This window comes from Mesocricetus auratus, unplaced genomic scaffold (assembly GCF_017639785.1).
Source record: "Mesocricetus auratus isolate SY011 unplaced genomic scaffold, BCM_Maur_2.0 Super-Scaffold_4256, whole genome shotgun sequence".
In the NCBI taxonomy this organism is placed as follows: domain Eukaryota; kingdom Metazoa; phylum Chordata; class Mammalia; order Rodentia; family Cricetidae; genus Mesocricetus; species Mesocricetus auratus.
The window spans coordinates 56,053,843-56,069,142 of record NW_024429182.1 but is presented as its reverse complement, the minus strand read 5'-3'; the positions used below and the strand labels follow the sequence as shown (position 1 = coordinate 56,069,142).

The window sequence follows — 15,300 nt, the reverse complement described above, 5'->3', positions numbered from 1 at the left end:
CTTCCTCTTCTTCTGTCTTCCTTTTTCCTTTTCTCTTTTAAGACAGGATCCAATGTAGCCCAGGCTAGCCTAGAACATACTGTATAGTCAAGGCTGGCCTTACATTTCTGATCCTCCTGCCTTCAACTCTCTGGTGCTGAGATTTTAGCTGTGCATCACCACCCCCAGCTAGCTCTTGCCTTCTAATGCTGCCCCCTCCACAGGGAAGGTGGGCATGAGCATTGCTTCACCTCCTTCAGGCAGAGCTAGAGTCCACAGCCTCCATGGGTCCCCACCTGGAGAAGCTTGTCTCTACTGGAAGGTGTGGGAGTTCTGGCCCACCATATGGCCTCTACTGCTATCATTGATGGAGTAGCTTGTGCCTGGACAGTGGTGGCAGCCCTGCCTCTCCTTCTGATCAGAGACCATGGCACAGTGAAGAGCTGTGCTGAAGCAACCTGGTGACTGCAGACCCAGGCTGCCTGAGATGGCCAAGCCAATACTTTCTGGGGAGGAAAGTATCCTTAATGCCAGTGGCGATGTTCCCTTCCCCAGCTCTCTGTTTGGCAGAGTTAGGGGCCCTGGTACAGCCACACAGAGTAGAAACCCAAGTTCTCACTTAGCCTTGCTGCTGGGGCAGATAGGGACCGGCCAGAGTTGCTAAAATGTCCTTTGACTGAAGACAGAGGGCTTTGGTTATGGGATTGCTTCTGTCCCACTGGGGTTTCTGGCAGGTTCGGCATGATTATGTGACTTTTCTTGGGACGACATGAGCAATGTCTGCTCACTTCAGATAGCTCTCCGATGACCAAAGCACAGACCAAAGCAATCATTGCACCAGAGTCTAACTCAGTGGAGCTTACTAAAGGAGTGTGTGTGAGGGTCCTTAAAGGGAGATGCACAAGGTTACTCCCAGGAGCCATGGGTGGGAGTTATATATGCAGGAGTTCTATATGCAGGAGCATGGATGACTCAAAGGCAGCTGCATCACCGGAAAGCCCACAACCAGCGTGCCTGACGACTCATGAACACTGCATCCTGGGGGCTTCCTGCACAGCTTGCAGGCAGCTCCACTGAAGAGTCTCCTCTCCTCAGCACCTGTTACTGTTCATACAGCCTTGGCTGGGCCCTCCCAAGTCTTTTAACTTCCTCAGCTTTAATTTCCTCAGTCCTGGGCACCTGGGGCCCCTCTTGCCTCCCCGAGGAAATAACTGCCCAACAAATGTGTGTGGAATGATGGGACAAAAGAACCCAGGACACTCACAGATGTAACCCTGTCCCCCAAGCCCACCTCCCAGAATCCTGTTTGCTTTGCATCCAGCATCTGGTGCTAGCTGCACTGGGGAAGGGAACCAGCTCAATTTTCCATTTGTCTAAAGAAAAAAACAACTGTTGGTTTTTAAGCTCAGAAAACCCCCAATCTGTAGAAATTAGACCCTGTGCCCCTCACAGCCTCCCCTGACACTGCCCTGGCTCCTGTCTTCACAGGTCTAGAAGTTTCTCCACTCTCTCCATCTCAACCATCCAGAGTGCAGACTGTGGTTGCTGTAGGGAGCCTTCCTGTGGGACCTGGCGTGCTGACACCTCTGGTGAGTGAGAACCTGGTCTCCTTGTTTCTGTCACAGGGACAGTGCTGATGTTGCCCAAGATAAAACCATAAACCTTCCCCAAACATTGTTAGATTGTTGGTGTGTGTGTGTGTGTGTGTGTGTGTGTGTGTTGTGTACAGGTGCACCTCTGTATGTACATAAGTGTGCAGTGTTAGGAGCTTCCCTCTACTGTTTTCTATATACATTTTGAAACAGGGCCTCTTGTTAAGCCTGGAGTACAGGTTGTCGTTCTCTGTCCTCCATTGCTGGCACTGCAGATGTGTGCTGCCATGCTCACTGGTATTACAGATGTGTGCTGCAGTGCTCACTGGTATTATAGATGTGTGCTGCTGCACTCACTGGTGTTACAGATGTGTGCTATCATGCTCACTGGTGTTACAGATGTGTGCTGCTGTGCTCACTGATGTTACAGATGTGTGCTGCTGCACTTACTGGTGTTACAGATGTGTGCTATCATGCTCACTGGTGTTACAGATGTGTGCTGCAGTGCTCACTGGTATTATAGATGTGTGCTGCTGCACTCACTGGTGTTACAGATGTGTGCTATCATGCTCACTGGTGTTACAGATGTGTGCTATCATGCTCACTGGTATTATAGATGTGTGCTGCTGCACTCACTGGTGTTACAGATGTGTGCTATCATGCTCACTGGTGTTACAGATGTGTGCTATCATGCTCACTGGTATTATAGATGTGTGCTGCTGCACTCACTGGTGTTACAGATGTGTGCTATCATGCTCACTGGTGTTACAGATGTGTGCTATCATGCTCACTGGTGTTACAGATGTGTGCTGCTGCACTCACTGGTGTTACAGATGTGTGCTGTCATGCTCACGGGTGTTACAGATGTGTGCTATCATGCTCACTGGTGTTACAGATGTGTGCTGCTGTGCTCACGGGTGTTACAGATGTGTGCTGCCATGCTCACTGGTGTTACAGATGTGTGCTATCATGCTCACTGGCATTGCAGATGTGTGCTGCTGTGTTCACTGGCACTGCTGATGTGTTCTGCTGTGCACAGATTTACATGGGTACTGGGGAATCTAAACTCAGGTCCTCATGCTTGGTCAGCAGGCTCTTTATCTTCTGAACCAGCTCCCCTACTGTGTGACTTTCAAGTGTCCCCTTTGTAGTGGTGTTGTGTCACAATGACAAAAGGTTGTACATGCCCGTGAGAGATGATCTTGAATATTTCATTTTCCCAAAGCATCCTTGGTTATCTCAAGTAATATTCCCCACCTGTGAGTGTCCCAAATACCTGCCAGCACTTCACCATCCCAGAGGGTCCTCCATGCTTGGGACAGTCTTTTCAGGAGTAGGAGAGAGGGTCCTAAAGTAGATGTGGAAGGGTGGAGATGGCAGTGCTCCTGTCTCATGGAGAGGAGGTTGGGGACCCAGGATCTTGTTCTCATTCAGGAATTGGTGGCTCCAGAGCTGGTGCCTGTCCACTGCCTTTTCTAGAAATAAAATTTTAGTTTGTTGATTGTGGTAAAATACACACAACACAAACTTCCCATTGTAACAGTTTTCACTGGATAGTTTGGTGGCTTCTGTTCTGTCACATGGCCATTCCCAGTGGCTTCCCAGAAGGAAGCTCCACCCCATTGAACACTCACTTCCCCACCCCCAGGCTTTCTGTATGTATGGATTTGACTGGGGAGTTGACACAGGTGGAATCGGATCTGACCAAAGTATGGTGTCTGCTCCATGCTGTAGTGTGTATTTGAGCTTCAGGCCTTCTTATGGGGGCTATTGCATTTGGGGAGGCATAATGCATATTATATAGCTATGTCATGAGGTGGGCATTTTCCTTTCTCATGGGCAGATGCCTGGCAGTGGGTACTGTTTAACCTCTGAGGGGCCGTGTGGTGATTGCCATCATAGTGGATATGCAGAGCTGTTCCATCACGGTTTGGAAGGATTTTGATGGACCATCATCAACAGTCCTATTGTGGTGTATGTGCTGTGGGAGGTTGACCCACCTCTTTGTTCTGAGAAATCTGAGGCCTGGGAGCCGGAGGTTTAGGTGGCATTTCAGAATCCCATGGTGGCTTCAGCTGAATATCTTCGTGTGCAGAGGGCTGGGTGCACAAGCAGATGTGACTGGGTTGTATGTGGGGAGACAGCAGCTGGATGGCACCAATGATGGAAATGGTGGCTGGAGTTACCACCGTTCTAGTCAAAGTCCTGGGTCCTTTGTTGTCTTGCTGGGGAGAGAACGACTCATTCCAGGATTCCTTGGGGCCTAGGTTCAGCACTTCCTTACATGCTTGCCAGGGGACCATACTTGGGAAAACCAGTCTTTGTAGACCTGACATGCTGGTCCCTAGGGTTGTGATCAGCATGCTGGGAGATGAAGCCTGGAGACCCCAGGATTGGTTGGAATGTGGACAGAGAATGTGACCCTGTCTTCTTAGGAGCTTGTCTCTGGGGGAGTGGGGACTATTCTCCTGTCTTAATGCCGACCATGCAACGTGAGCACAATCAGGCCATTCTGTCCCCTCGATGCCTAGAGCCTAGACCTGAGCCTGGACCTGGTCTGCTACTCGGTACCATGGGAGCCAATGACCCTCTTTCTCAGTGAGTGCTATTCAGCTGGATGGCAGTGACTGAGCTCAAGGACCAAAGTTGAACTGTCTTTGTCCTTTCTGGGATTGCCTTGGGGGACCTAGCTCCTATGTGACCCAAAGGGAGCTGCCAACATGATTGGGTTGAGGGCCTTGTGTAGGGGAGATGACCTGAATATTCTTGCTAGTCTCTTAATGTCATCAGAGCCCTTGCATAGAGGGTTAGGGAAGCCTGGTGATAGAGGAGGGGCCTCCTGAGGCCAAGGCAGAGCCTGGAGAAGTGCAGCTATGGGAGCAAAGGGCTTGTTGTGCAAGCCTGGTGCTCCAAGTTTGATCCTAAGAACCCACATAGAATTAGGAGAGGACAGACTCCATCAAGCAGTTTTCATGTGTGTCACAGCACACATGATGATGATGATATAAGATATAGCCATGAATCATGGATGCCTGAGGCCACAGGAGCTGAAAGGGATGCAGAGGGACTCTTTTCTGGAGCCCGAGGGCCTGGGGAGGAAAGTATTGCTCATATGGATCTCACTGGAGGTCCAGAGTTGTAACATTGGCTTCCAAGAGCAAACCTCTGGTGCTCGAGGCCAGGCTTTGGTACATTGAGGAGTGGTTGTAGGGGACTCACACAGGGCATGGTAGGGAAGCAGACTACTTTTCAAGCCTCTGGCTTCCACTCAGCAAGGAGACAGGTGTGGGCATCTGGTGCTGAGGGCTCAGGTTCCCTTGACAGCACACTGGTTACTGTGGGAACGCCTGATGGTGGTTTCCTGGGCGGGCAGCAAGGACAGCATTGTCCTGTGATCTTTGGGATACTGAGACTGTGGGAAGGGTTAGCTTTTGTGAACACAGTGTATGAGGTGGGAGATTAGTTCCCAGGGCTCCCTGTCGGGTGCCGCTGAAGGGACACTGAACACCCTTTATCTTCTGGATAGGAGAATAAATACATGGCTTGTCTCCAAGTAGAGGCTGCCACCTCATCTTCCACAAGAATGTCTAGGGTGGGGCTGGGAAGATTGCTCAGTGGGTAAGAGAGCTCGTGCTGCAGGGAGAGGCCCTGAGTTCAAATTCCCAGCACCCATAAAACCCCTCATTGCATGGCTGCATATGCCTGCGATCCCCAGTTTTGGGGATGGAGACAGGCAGGTCCTGAGAGGTGACTGGCCAGCCAACCCAGCTGTAGTAGTGACCGCCAGTTCAGAGAAAGGGCCTGGCCTGAGGGAGTAAGGTAAAGACAGAGTAAAATGTCCAGAATATAATCTGTGTGCTGAGGCTTGGAGCCCATGACATGAGGCATGTCAGACCATCAATATGAGGGACTCTCCGAGAACAACATGGGCCAAAGGTGGGTCAGGAAGGTGGGCAAGGAGCCAAATACAATAAATAGACAAGCAAAACAGAGATTAACTGTGGTCTTCTGCCCAGGGGCACTGGAGTCTGCAGTCCTATCTCGACCACCCAAGAATGCAAGAGAGCTTGCTCCCAGTCCTCACGTAGCACCTGAAACCCTGCTCAGAAGGGGCCGGTACCTCCAAGACTATTGGCTGAAAGAGTTCCCACAACACAGGACATCATCAGCCCCAGGCACTGAGGCCCCGTCTTTTCTCTGTCACTGCATGTGTGGCTTTCAGGAATTCTCTAGGTCTCTCCAGACCCCACCCAGCCTTCTAACTGTACAAGAGTGGCTTCATTTTTCACCTTATGGAGTAAATCCCAGCAGCAGCAACTTAGGCTTTGTAAACTGCAGCTTTGATAGAGTTCTGTGTCTTATTAAACCTGCAATGTCACAGTAGGGATCAGACTTGGATGCACATGAAAGTGGACAACAGTGACGGAAGGCAGGCAGTGGGCAGCCAATGCAGGTGATGTTCAGCCTGCAGTATGGATAGAGTCCTGGGCTATGGGGGCCTGTGCAGATAAAGGGGGACTCATAACCACCCGCTCGTGAGCCCTGTGCTAGGAGTAGTACATCACAGATGGAGGGGATCCGATAGCCTGAGTTCCAGAGCTGTTGCAAGCAGTATGTACTGTCCAGCAGCTGTGCCCCCGGGAGATGGGATACAGGAGAGAGCTGTGAGCAGCCACTGTGCATTGGACCAAAAGATGCCACTGAAGCAGGCTGGGTCACTGTAGAAGGAGAGATGGCACGTGGACACCGCACCTCATCTGTAGGATTCTGATCATCCAAGCTGCACATGTTGGCCAGCCACTCTGTCTAGGACAAGCAGAGCCACAGCCAAAGCTGCAGGCGTCTACACTGCTATGAATGGAATCATGGACACTGGGGATTCCAGAAGACAACAGAAGGCTAAGCGGGTATCCTTTGGCTAGGAAAACAGGGCTTTACTTTAGTCATGCCCATATTCCTAAAAGGTAGGGGCACTGTTTTATCTTTGCGGGCTCTGCTTCTTAGCAATTTGCAAATTGATATAAAATTCTCATAAAACTTACTGTGATGGTAACTTACTGATCTTGGTTGTCAACCTAACTGGGTCTGAAATCAACTGAAACACAGCCCTCTGGGCCCTCTGGTGAAGGATGTTCTTGATCAGATTGTTTGAAGTGGGAAGACCCATGCTCAATGCCATCCTTCAGCAGCAGCCCACAGAGAAGGATGGGATGAAGGACATTTAGCCTGCCTGCATCGCTCTCAATGGCAAGTTCATCTGCCAATCGCTGCAGCATTCCTTTGCCAATGCTAGGACCAGCTTTGTCAGACTTCGACAGAGACAGAACCCCAGCAGCCCTCCAGGAATCCTCCAGGCATTCAGCATCCAGCTTTGCTCACTGGAGAGCAGCTGCAGAATTCTCCATCACTCTGAGTGAGCCAGCCATAGTTGAACTACCCAGACTGTATCGTGCAAGCAAGCCAATGTACAACATCTTCTTTTAAAATGTACTCATCCTATTGGTGCAGTTCCTCTAGAGAGTGATGTCTAATGCATTTACCACTGTACTCTATCTAAGTCAGTGATTCTTAGCTATGCTGTATAATCTTGCCACTATCTATTCTAGACCATCCTTACCTCTCCACAAAAACATACAAAACCAATTCAACAGCAATCACTCTTTACCTACCCCCTGGCTCTGAGTAACTACCAACCTGTTTCTGGACACTGTATAGTAATGATTAGACAGAATAGGCATTTTGCGCTATGTGATTTTACTTGGCGTAGTGTCCTCAAGGCTCACCCTCACTGTATCCATGCCCTGTTCTTTTTCATGGTTGGGATATTATCCATTGCCTGGGTATGTGTAGATTCCTTAGTTGATTCTACATATTGGTGATTGCCTGTGATGTGGCAATGGGGGGATTGCAGGTAGACAAATGCTTTTTCTGCTCAAGGGTTTGGAGTGAGGAGAGGAGCTGCTACTGCCATAGGTATGGCCTACACAGTGACCAGCCTCTTTTGGCTGGCAGACTTACCGTGTGACGTGGATAGCTCCTGACTCTGCCCTGAGAAGGGGAGTGCCATTCCTGTGGCTCTCTTAGGGTGCAACAGCCCTTCTTGGAAACTTCTCATATCAAATAACTAGTTTCCAGTGGAAAAATGAGAGGGTTTTTTTTTTTGCCCCACACTGTTGGGGGAGTGTAGTGAAGAACTCAGGATTAAAGGGCTCATGGAGAGAGGCTGAGGCTTGGCACCATGTGGCAGGTCAGGATCCCTGAAGAGAGGCCCTGAGGTGGTGAAGGAATAGCAGGTGGTGACCCCAGCCACTGGGGATCCTGGGAGGTCTGCCAAGGGCAGCGTGGAGACCCTCGAACTAGGGAGGCCCGGACCATGGGAGGTCTGCCAAGGGCAGCAGCAGCTGTGGAGTGGAGTCTGCCTGAGTCATAGACTCAGTTATGATTTGATCAGTATGTGTTTGTGTGCCAAGGGGTCAGTGTTAGTGTTTTGTCAACTTGACCATAAGCTAGGGTCACCTGGGAAGAGGAACCCTAATTGGGGACATACTTCCATCCGTTTTTCTTGGGGACAAGCCTGTGGGGGAGTTTTTTGATTAATTGGTGATCGATGTGGGAGGGCCCAGACCATTGTGGGCAGTGTCGCCCCTGGGCAGGTGGCCCTCAATTGTGTAAAGCAAATGGAGCAAGCTATGGAGAACAAGCTAGAAAACAGCACTCCTCCAATTGTTTCAGCTTCAGCTCCTGCCTCCAGGTTCCTGCCTTAACCTTCCCTGACTCTCCCAATGATGGGCTGTGAGCGGAAGATGAAATGAACTCCTTCCTCCCTGAGTTGCTTTTGGCCACGGTCTTTACTACAGCAATAGAAAGCAAACTAGGACAGGAGGGTGCTGAGCGGGGCGTCCCGGCTCCACTGCACTCGGGCCACCCACAGAATTCAGAGCCCCCCAAAAGAGAAGATTCACACTTGAGTCCCTGATCCTGAAGGCTTGGCAAGAGGTAGGCTGAGTTGGCACAGACTGGCCCTGTGAGGGATCACCTCTCCTCTGTGTCATTAGTGGGCATGGCACTGTTTTTGCACTTGGCCTCCTCTGTGTGGGCACTCTTGGTCAGGGGTCAGCCCTGCCCTCCTCTGCTTTAGGTGCTGAGTGGGGTTAGGTAGCTCAGTTATCCCTTCCACTTAGCCAGCAGCTGCCCGTCTGTACACCCAGTGCTCTGCAGGCTGAGGCTAGCAGGTCAGGAGCTGCTGGCTGCATGGCAAGGGCTTCACCCACAGAGAGACAAGAGCAGGATGGACTTGGGTGCTTTGCAGGCTGGGTACCTATGACAACAGGGAAGCGCTGGCCAGGAAGGGTAGCAGGCTAGGATTTATAGAATCTCAGAACATTTCTCCACCCTGCTCTGCTCCTCCTTTGGAGATCAGGTATTTTGCTCAAGTGGGACAGCATGGGGAATATAGTAACCCTAGGAACAAGTGTTCAGGAAGGCCACATTAGCTCTTTTTGCTGGACAGAATGGAAGCCCATCATCCTCCAGGTACTGAGTTTTCTGCAACACTAGGAGGAGAAAAGAACATGAAACAGGCCTCCCGCAAAGATACATGACACCCCACTTGTAATTCTTCTGTTAGCACAAAGTAGCTAAAGCAATGACCAGTCAGGAACTGGTCGGTGGGGGTGGGGTGGGGGAAAAATCTAGTGAATTGCAGTCTGATCTAGTAGTTTGCAGTCTGACCTTCCCTTGGGTGCCTTCCGTGACTGGGCTGCAAGTGTCAGTTCCCAGTCAGCATTGTGGTTGGGGTGGCAAGTTGTGGTACCGGGCTGTGTGCTCTGCTATTCCCTAATATATGAGGAGGATCCAAAGGAGTCTACTTGTTATGATTTGGATGTGAAACGTCCCTCACAGATTTGTGTGTTTGAACACTTGGTTCCCAGCAGATGGCACTGTTTGGGGAGGTTGTGAAACCTTTAGGATGGAGGAAGTAGGTGTCTGAGGGGGCAGGCCTTGAGGGTTTTAGTCAGACCTTACTTTACCCTGCCTCTGTCTGCATTAGGCCTGCTGAGACCTGAAGAGTCCCTGCTGTAGCTGTAGTTCACTCTGCTGTGCCTTGCTTCCGCCAGGTGCCTGATCACAGTGAAGGGACAGTGACTAATATAATTTATTATTTGGTATTTACACTCATTTAGTGTGTGTGTGTGTGTGTGTGCGTGCATGCCACAGTGGGCATGTGGGGTTCAGAGTACAACCTACAAAAGTTGGTTCTCTCCTTCTAACAGGCGAGTGTGGGGATTTAACTCAGGTCACTGGGCTTGGCAGCAGGCACCTTTGCATACTGAGCTATCTCACAGCCCCCCTTTTTTGCTACTTTTAAACTTAGGATGGCTTTTTAATGTTCCACCCCCATTGTAAACTGAAGCACACCTATGCCTGCTTTGCCATGACAGGGATCTGCAGGATCTTGGGACTTTCCCAGGCCTCCCTTCTAAGCAGGAGTCTGGAGAAGAGAAGCTCTGGTCTGACTTTAGGACCTCAGTGTGTTTCACAGTTGCCTTCCATAGGAGGCCTCATGCCAATGCTTGTCCTGTACTCCCAGCCCCCGCCACAGCAGGGCTTCACCTCAGCAGAAACATATCCCCCACTGGTGGCTTGGATTCTGACATTAGAATTCTGTCTCCAAAGCTCTGCTCTTCTTCAGCTGGCATGCCCGATTTACCAGTGTGTTCCACTTATAGGTCTAGGTGAGTTATGCCATTGCCTCACCTACAGACCTGGAGTCCCTTAGAGTCTAAGAAAATATTCTGTCTTGGGTATTTGATCTTCTCTCATCTACTTCACTGTACTGAAGACAAGGGGAAAGCTTAAGTTCTCTGGAACATTCTAGAATAATTTAAAATTCTTCTCTTTTTCCCCTTTCCATGTGCTTGTATGTATGTATGTTTTGCATGTGTGTGGGAACACACCTGTAGGTGTGGAGTCTTCTAAGGTTGATGTAATCATCTCTGATTATCTTTCAGTCAAACCAAGAGCTCTCCAATATGACTCCTTCTGCTAGCAAACTTGCTCTGGGGATCTCCCATCTCTGACCTCTGAGGCTGGAATTACAGGAGGGCCACCAAACCCACCCAACATTTGCATGGATTCTGGGGATTTGAACCCTAGTCTTTACATTTTTGAGGCAAGTGCTTTAACTAAGAGCCATTCCCCCAGCCCAGTTTTCAGCTTCTTAACATGGTCTTTGAGTGCAAAATCTCTCGTCTGCATCAGTCCTTCAAGTGTGTATTTGTCCAGGATAAAAAGACATGTTGGTTAGCATTCAATATCAAATGTGAGCATTTGTAACATCAAAAATAAATGACCCAGAGACTGATATTGGGGTTCAAACTTCAAGCTGAATATCAGAAAAGTACTACAAGTAGGTGTGGTGTATAAAACAAAATCACCTCCTGGGTGGTTCTGAAGTTAGCTTCACACCTAACTTTAGGCCTGAGCCTCCATGGGAGCTCAGAACAGCGTCCCACATGGGAAGTGGCTAGATGGCTCCCCACAGTGTGACTGTCCATCTTAGCAGCTAGGGTAAATCCTTGGCTAGAGCAGTGACCACTCCTCTGGAACCCAGGATTTGTCTACCTCAAGATCCTCGCTCCGTGTGGGGCTGCCATAGCTGTACCTGATACCCAGAGGGTTGGGCCCTTCTGCCCATTGGCCTGGGGGCCCTACCTGGGGTCTATCTGTCTGGGGTCCAACTGTCACAGGGTTGGCATATTCTACATGGGAGTATAGCTTGGTAGGAAGCTTGTGCCCAGTACAGAGTACCCAAGAGCTACCTGTAGAGAACCATTCTCAGTTGTGGCTTTGGTGACCACCACAAGTGCAGAGTTTGCCCCTCAGTTAACTGAATCTGCCTTTTCAAATTGTCCTGGGGCTTCTGGGGACACACTGAACTTTGGTAAGGCCTTGGGTCTCTCTATATCCAGGTTCCTGGTGGAGCAGGTATGATATTGCTCTTGGCCCAGCTGCACTGGGTGATGGCCTGTGAAGGTCTGAACCATGTCCCTCATAGTGCATATGGTGGCCATCTTCACAGATGGACTCTTTAAAGAGGAGACACAGTATGAAGAAGTCAGTAGGCTGGATTCATATACACAGGGACTGGATTATAGGAGGTTACTGGGACATGGACCTACACAGAGGGACCACATAAGGATGGGGTGGGGGGATAGAGGGTGGGGGCATGTTATCATGCAGGTATCATCCACCTGCTGTAGTGTTGAGTATCTGCTTTCTCTGTGATAGACATGACTATGGGAGCAATTGTGATCCACAGGATCATACATGTTAACAGCCCCTAGTGGAACAGGGCAGGCTCCTGACATCCTCTCTGGAGGTACTCACCCTGGCCATATCTGCATTCCAGACTCTGATTCTGGAAAGTGAGGTGATGGGTGTCTGTGTGTGTGTGTGTGTGTGTGTGTGTGTGTGTGTGTGTGTGTGTGTGCGTGTCTGTGTGTCTGCGTGGATGTGTGTCTGTGTTGTTGCACCCTTGAGAAACCTGGCCAGAGATACCATGCAGGGAGCAGTGAACTAGGAGATGGCCTGCTGCCACTGCTGTCTGAACATGGGAGATGGAGATTCTTTCCAGGTCTTAGTTTCCTTATCGGATTGGAATTGCATCTGGGGTCTCCTCTGGGTGAGTTGGAGAAGCACCAGTGCTGTGTTTAATCCTAGTCTGGAAGCTGGAATGGCTCTGCTGACTGCAGATGTGTGCAGGGTGTGGAGGCCTCTCGCCAGTAATTGTGTCACTTTGACTTGGCATTGCTATAGACCATAGTGAATGACTTGGGTCAGGATACAGATGCACAGAGGATGACTGCACTGAGGACACTGGGAGAAGACACCACAAAGAGAGCAAGGACAAAAGCCTTGGGGAGTCCTGCAACACATCCAACTTAGCTCTTCAGCCTTCAGGATGAGGGGCAATGGATGTAAGTGACTATAGCTAGAGCTAGAGCTAGAGCTGTGAGTGGATCGTCAGGGGCTCCCAGCCTGTTCCCTTAATATTCAAGATTATCCTAGGCCATCTGCCTCTAGAGGGATGGTTCAGCAGTTAAGAACATTGGCTACTCTTGCAAAGAACCCAGGTTGGGTTCCCAGAACCCACATGACTGCTCACAGCTGTCTGTAACTCTAGTTCCAGGAGATTTGACACCCTCTCTGGCCTCTGTAGACATTGCTCACCCAAGGTATACAGATACGCCAGCAGGCACACACTCATAATCCTGAAATAAAAAAAATAACCTAAAGAAAAAGAGTTAAGGGTTGTAACTGAGATAATGCCAACCCCTCTAGCACATCTAAAAGTTTATTTTACTGGGCTGAAATTAATTCAGTCTATGTTGGCATGTGGGCAAGTGTGGTGTGGTTTATTTAATGTGGATTGACAGGTTGTTTTTTCAAACATGCCATCTGTAGGTGCTTTATAGAAGTTTATATCTATTTTAATAAGCAATTGAACTGTTTTGTTTTTTGTGCAGTTTTAGTTTGTGTGTGTGTGCATGTATGTGTGTGTGTGTGCATGTGTGTGTGTGTGTGTGTGTGTGTGTGTGTGTGTGAGTGTGTGAGTGAGAGAGAGAGGGAGGGGGGAGACCTAGATTTCAACTGTGGACTTCTTGCCCACAGTATTGTTGGTGCTGGCAGGGGGAACTTTCTGTTTTTTTCTGTTTTGTTGCTTTCTGTGTGTTCCCACCCTCATGAAAAGAAAAGCTATTTTAATTGTCCAGAGCACACCACCTCCTCCACAGCTTTCTGTGGGAACTGTGTCCTGCGTTCTCATCGCACCTACCCTGTCCCTATTGGTGCCAGATACCAGCAGGTAGAAGCTCTTAACTAAACAAAGACATGGGCTGTGTGCCTGTGGCTTGTTCTTAAGAATACCAGTGTTGGTGAAGCTGAGCGGCACAGTCACCACACGTCTGGAGTAAGAAGAGTCAAAGCTACTGGTCACTGTTTTCTGCATGCACAACTAGGGATGACATCTGTACCCAGGATAGTCAGTGGTTACTCTGTTATCCCCATGATGTAGTCAGGCCACAGTGAACTCTGGTGGGCAACTCTCTGGAGAAAGTTCTGGGCTTGGTAAATTCCCTTATGGCAAGCTAGGGTTTGTGTGAATGTGTGCTGTCATCGAGGTGACTCCTCTGTATGAACAGACTGTCATCAAGGGGACTCCTCTTTGTGAACATGGGCTGTCATTGAGGTGACCGTTCTGGGTGAATATGGTATGTTTTTTTATTACTGAAATTTGTCTTTGGAAATTTCATACATATGTATAATGCTTTCTGGTTGTTCTTACCCAACCTTCTCATGCCTCACCTCCCTCTGTCACTGTAAAATAAATCGCATGCTTAATGAGGGTATAGGTAACTGTTTATTGTGGGAGGTACTTGAGAGAAACTGGCAACTCAGGTGAGTCAGCAGCTTTCTGAGACCAGACCGGAAGCCTGAAAGAGAGAGCGTGGCTCACCTGCACAGCCTTTTATTCCCACGGCCCTATGCATCTGTAGCCACGCCCAAAGTGGGCGTGGTCAGGGGCACAGAGATCTAAGATCTCTCCCTACATCCCTCCATTGCTATTCTCTGCTGATCTCTTCTCCATATTCCTGTCTTTTGCTTTGTTTCTGTCCCTCTGAGTTTGGCCAGGCCTCCTGTGTGCCGCTGGGACTGGATCTCTCTACTGGAGCTGGTGGACTCGGCAGCTGGTGCACAAGCAAAGGCAAGGGCACCCCGGTCCAGGGTCACCTGGGCCTCCCTGTGCTCCTAGCCCACTGTCTCCTCCTTGTGGGCGTTTTACACATGGTGGCCTGGAAACTGTTGAGGGAAAAGCTGGAATAACCCAGAACTTACCTTGTTTCTTACATTGGTGCCCTGCATTTGAGAATAGGTGTTTTTAAAATCTATTTCAGCTCATTGGTTATATCAGGCGGGAGGCTAAACCCAGTACACTGACTCTGGTGGAGGAGGGGATCCCCCCACTCTTGTCCTACCTGACCCCCGGGCTTCTTTGCCCTATCTCTTTTCTCTCCTCTGTCCCTCCCATCTCCTCTTCCTCTGTCCAAAAAGAAATTAATCATTCTGGCCCATTTTCAGTGTGAGACGCACTTGGCCCAGCAGAGAATCACAGACACGCAGGAGACACGAGGACCCAGTTCTCCCTAGCTGGTAGCTGCCACCTGACTGTCTAGGCTCTCAGTTCATCGAAGGCTTGAAAAGTCACAGGCAAGCTGCTATGGGCCTGAGTCCACAGAACAAAAAGGCGGGGCATCTTGAACCCCAGGATTTACATCAGATAAGGCTTTGTGTCTTGAACTAACAGGATGGGGGTCTGGGGAGGGGGCAATGCTAGACACCAGAATGATCGTGCCTCCCTGAAGAGCAGCTCAGCCAGTGAGGGAATCGTGGGGCAAAGAAGTGCATTTGAGAATTTAAAAACAGTTTTGTGCTAACAGGAGTGTACCAGCCATTCCTGTCTTTTCTCTGAGGTGACTGCAAGGGTGAAAAATGAATGGTTCCACTTTTACTCTGACTCCGGGGATTCTGCCTGTGAAGGGAAACTCGCGGTTATTCTCAGAACCCCACCTCTGCCCTCTGGGGCCTCGCCTGCTTCAGTGGCTTTTAGGCCATGCCCTTGTATCCTTTCACTGTGCCTCTTAGCCAAACACCATGCTCACGTGCCCAC

The 15,300-nt window shown here is 49.7% G+C and overlaps 1 protein-coding gene across 1 annotated transcript in view; it reads left to right on the top strand.

Moving 5' to 3' along the window:
* Shank2 (SH3 and multiple ankyrin repeat domains 2) overlaps positions 1 to 15,300 on the top strand; it is a 433,677-nt gene that overhangs the window by 18,137 nt on the left and 400,240 nt on the right. The window contains 1 exon segment of the mRNA XM_021227358.2: positions 1,468 to 1,568. The gene's annotated coding sequence lies outside the window, so the exon portion shown is untranslated.